The following is a 5,118-nucleotide window of genomic DNA, read 5'->3' as shown; positions in this document are numbered from 1 at the left end:
AATAACAATGCAGTCTTGCAGGGTATCTTAAATTGGGAAGACATTAATTGGGAAGAAATTGAAACAGGAAATTTGGGATGGAGACTTATGGGAAAAATCCCAATGATACTGGGAACATCAAACCCCTAAATTCTGTGGCATCTTCTTGCCAGTAAATGAATTCTTTCCAACCTTATCTAAGTCAGTAATCCTGCGTTTCCTGAAGATCCTCAGGCCTCCTCTTAGGTAACTGTGTGGTAAGACACTTCTGATTCTTCTCAGGACCTATCTCTACCACCTCTCTTAACTTTTAAACCTATAACTAGAGTCAGGTCTCACCAGTCCCCAAAGAATAAAGTATAAAGTATGATCCAGGAGGAGGCATACTAGACACCAAGAGAACTGTGTGGTTTTCTGATTTTTACAGACAAAAGTCCGAGTAATATGTTTGGAGATGGATATTTAGGATGCTGAATAATGGTGGAATGAACATAAAGTTTTATCAGGCTTAAACTGTTTGTATGGACACACTCATCAGATATTCTGGATTCATTGTTTTAACTTGAGGGATTAGAAGGGGCTCTGACAAATTGGTTGGGTGGCTGAACCATGTACCAAAAGGTGGCCTACAAGAAATGAAGTAGAAATGGTAGAACTGCCTTGGTAAAGATTGGAATGTTAGACTGAATTTATCATGTAAGACTTTTACACACATAAATATATAAACATTGAAAATTGATTTTTATCCATTTAGGTTTTAAAAACCTCCAAACTATTCCATGGTGGCTGAACCATTTCACATTCCCACCAGCAATGTATGAGGATTCTGATTTCTCCATATTCATTCCAACACTTTGTATTTTCCATTTCTAAGATTATAGCCATCCTAAATGCATGTGAAGAGGTACCTGATATTGGTTTTGATTTGCATTTTCCTAATGACTAATGATGTTGAGCATCTTTTCATGTGCTTCTTGGTCATTTGAATGTCTTCTTTGGGGGAATGTCTAATCAAGTACTTTGCCCAAGTTTTAAGTGATTTGTCTTACTGAGCTATAAAACTTCCTTATATATTCTGCATGTTAGACCCTTAGATACAGGATTTGCAAATATTTCTTTCAGATTCTATTGGTTGTCTTTTACTTTCTTGATAATGTTCTTTGATGCAAAAACTTTGTAATTTTGATGAAGTCCAAATAATCTATTTTTTTTCTTCTGTTGCTCATGGATTAGGTATTATATCTAAGAATCCAAATACAAGGTCATGAAGATTTACCCTTATATTTCTTCTAAATGTTTAAATTTTTTTTCTTTTACAAATATATTTTTGATTCACTTTTATTTAACTTTTAAATATGGTGTGATGTACTGGTCCAACTTTGTTAACAGCACCATTTATTGAAAAGGCTATTCCAATGCCTGGTCTTGGCACCTTTATCCAAGACCAATTGGTCACAGATGTATGGCTTATTTCTGGCCTCTCCTTGCACTTCTATTACATGGGTCTAAATGCCTGACTTATGCCAGTACCACACTGTTTTTACTTCTGTGACTTTGTAGTAAATTTTGACACTAGGAAGTGTGAGTCCTGTCACTTCTATTTTTTTCAAAGTTGTTTTAGCTATTCAGGGTCTCTTGTAATTCTGTATGAATTTGAGAATAGGCTTTTACATTTCTGAAAAAAGCTGGCTACAGGAATTTGCTAGAGATTTCATTGAATCTGTACATTGCTTTGTGTACTATTGCCATCTTAAAAGTATTCAGTGTTCTAATAAATGAACAGAAGATATCTTTCCATCTAATAATATCAAATGTTTTAATGCATGAACACAGGATGTCTTTACATTTCCAGGTCTTTAATTTATTTCAGCAAAGTTTGTTGATTTCCCAGTAAAAGATTTTTATTTCCTTGATTATATTCCTTACTAGGTATTTTGTTTTTTTAGATACTACTGTAAATGGAATTTTTTCTTAATTTCCCTCTCAGATTGTTTATGACTACTGTTATAGAAATACAACCAGTTTTGTATGCTGATCTTGTACCCTGAAACTATGCTCAATTTATGCAAACCTTTTATAAATTTTCTTGCCTAATTGCTCTGTCCAGAAATTCTAGTACAATGTTGAATAAATGTAGCAGAAATGAGCACCCTTGTCTTAATTCCTGAACTGAGTTGGAGAGCTTTCAGTCATTCATTATGTTAGCTGTATGATTAATATGATTTTGGTAAATGTTCTTTATCATATTGAGGATGATATCTTTTATTTTTAGTTTTCTGATTGTTTTTATAATAAAAGGATGTTGAATTTTGTCAAAAGCTTTTCTGCAAATGAGATGATCATGAATTTTTTTTTGTTCTATTCATATGGTATGTTACATTGACTGATTTTTGTATATTGAACACACTTGAATTTATGGGATAAATCTTACTTAGTTATTGTGTGTAATTATATTTTTAAGTTTATTTTTGAGAAGGAGAGGGTGTGAATGGGGGGGGGCAGAGAGAGGGAGAGAGAGAGAATCTCGAGCAGGCTCTGCACTATCAGTGCAGAACCTGATGTGGTGCTTGAACTCATGAACTGTGAGATCATGACCTGAGCTGAAGTCAGATGCTTTGACTGAGCCACCCAGGTGCCCCTGTGTGTAATTCTTTTTAATATCCTGTTGGAATTACTATGTTGGAACTTGCTGAAGCATTTCGTATCTATACTCAGAAGGGATATTTGTTTGCAATTTTTTTTTTCCTTGTGGTGTTGTTGCTGGCTTTGGTATCAGGGTAGTACTGTTCTGATAGAATGAGTTAGAAAGTCTTTTTTTTTCTTTCTTTTCTTTTCTTTTCTTTTCTTTTCTTTTTTTTTCCTTTTAAACTGCTTTATTAAATTCACAATATATAATGAGCTTCTTGCCATTCAATAGGGTAAAACTCCCCTGCTAACAAAATCTTACAAATTGGGTTAAAATCCAACATTCAATTAAAAGCTGGTAATAGGAGACCCACAAGAGACGTGTAACACCAAAAGGGTTACAACCAATGTACATTGAGAACATGTAAGTTTAGGAAGTAGGTGTATCTTCCTATTAACTTCAGAGAATTCAAGGACTGAATTGAATTTAGGATTCAAGGCATAATGCAAAACTCATCACGATGGTCATAGTTAGGAGAGTCAGTGCTACTGCCCGCAGACTATGTTGAATTGCTTTTCCCTCAGCCTTTCTATCTACTGTCTCCCCTCCTCCCCAACCCTTTCCATATTCTCTCTCCTTGCCTGTGGCTCTCTAAGCCTCTGAATCAGGGGCTGACTAACACGGAACCACTTACAATTTACTTTAGGCACACAATATTCACCAGCTTCCAAAGGGAGGGCTATGGGATGTCCTTAATTAGCAACTTGCTTCTTTTCATCCTTTTTTCATTTTCCTGGTTGGCATTTTCCATGTTGAGATTTTTTACTGCTTGTTCCTCTTTGGACACCATTGCTCCTGGGCCTATCCTTGTAGTCTCCTCCTCCTCCCGATTCTCACTGGGAGTGTGCTGCCTTAATATTTAGACCCCCCACTCCAGCAACCACCAGTTTGTTCTCTACAATTGAGTTTGTTTTTGTGTTTGTTTGCTCAGTTGTTTTTTAAGATTCTACATATTAATGAAGTCCTATGATATTTGTCTTTGTCTGGCTTATTTCACTTAGTGTAATACCCTCTAGGTCCATCCATGTTGTCACAAATGGCAAGATTTCATTCTTTTTTATGGCTAATATTCCATTGTGGTGTGTGTGTGTGTGTGTGTGTGTGTGTATGACGTCTTTTTTATCTAGTCATCTATTGATTGATACATTAAAGATCTAAATGTGAAACCATAAAACTCCAAAAATATAAGCAGTAATCTCTCAGACATCAGCCTTAGCAATATATTTATATGTGTAGGTCTCCTCAGCAGGGGAAACAAAAGCAAAATTAAACTATTGGGACTACACCAAAATAAAAAGCTTTTACACAGCAAAGGAAACCATCAACAAAACAAAACACAACATACTGAATGGGAGAAGATATTTGCAAATGATATATCTAATAAGGGGTTAATATCTAAAATATATAAAGAACTTATACAAGTCAACATCAAAAAAAAAAACCCTAAACAATCAAATTAAAAAAAATTGGCAGTGGACGTGAATAGACATGTTTCTAAAGATGACATATAGATGTCCATCAGACACATGAAAAGATGTTCAATCATAATCAGGAAAATGCAAATTAAAACCGCAGTGAGATACAATCTCACAGCAGTCAGAATGGCTAGTATCAAAAAGACAAGGAATAAGTGTTGGTGAGGATGTGGAGAAAAGGAAACCCTCATGCACTGTTGGTGGGAATGTAAGCTGGTGCAGACACTCAAAGACAGTATGGAGGTTCCTAAAAAAAAAAAAAAGAAAGAAAAATATATGATTCAGTATTTCCACTTTGGGTATTCACTCAAAGAAAATGAAAACACTAATTCAAAAAGAATTTTTCACCCCTATGCTTATTGCAGTATTATTTAAAATAGTCAACATATCGTAGCAATTTTATTACTTTTTATAGGTCTGATCAGATTTTCTATTACTTGATGAGTCAGTTTTGTTAATTTGTGTGTTTCTAGAAGTTGGACCATTTTATTTATGTTATCTAATTTGTTGGCCTACCATTGTTTATATTATTATTTTTTAATCATTTTTATTTGTTAGGTTGGTAGTAATGTCCCCACTTTCATTTTTATTTTAGTTATTTTACTCTTCTCTCTCTCTCTCTGTTAGGTGAGATAAAGGTTTGTCAATTTTATTGATATTTTAGTTTCATTAATTTTTTTTCATTCTGTATTTTATTTATTTCCTCTCTAATATTTCCTCCTTTCTTCAACCTTTGGTTTAATTTACTTTCTTTTTTCTAGTTCCTTAAGGTATAAATTTAAGTTATTGATTTGAGGTCTAATGTGTTAAGTTATTGATTTGAGGTCTAATGTGTTGGTATATAATGGTGCCTGGTATTCTCTTATAATCCTTTCCATTTCTGAAAGGTTAATAGTTATGTCCCCAGTTTCAGTTCTGTTTTAAGTAAGTTAGTTTATTGATTTGAGATCTTTATCTTTTTCTCTCTCTTTTTAGTTT

The 5,118-nt window shown here is 33.9% G+C and overlaps 1 pseudogene; it reads right to left on the bottom strand.

Moving 5' to 3' along the window:
• Positions 1-3,098: 3,098 nt before the first annotated feature.
• Positions 3,099-3,483, bottom strand: LOC125931762 (protein BEX1-like; annotated as a pseudogene).
• Positions 3,484-5,118: the final 1,635 nt, after the last annotated feature.

Source organism: Panthera uncia, chromosome X (genome assembly GCF_023721935.1).
Source record: "Panthera uncia isolate 11264 chromosome X, Puncia_PCG_1.0, whole genome shotgun sequence".
Lineage (NCBI taxonomy): Eukaryota > Metazoa > Chordata > Mammalia > Carnivora > Felidae > Panthera > Panthera uncia.
The sequence above is the reverse complement of the archived record's forward strand: the minus strand, read 5'-3'. Positions and strand labels throughout refer to the sequence as shown.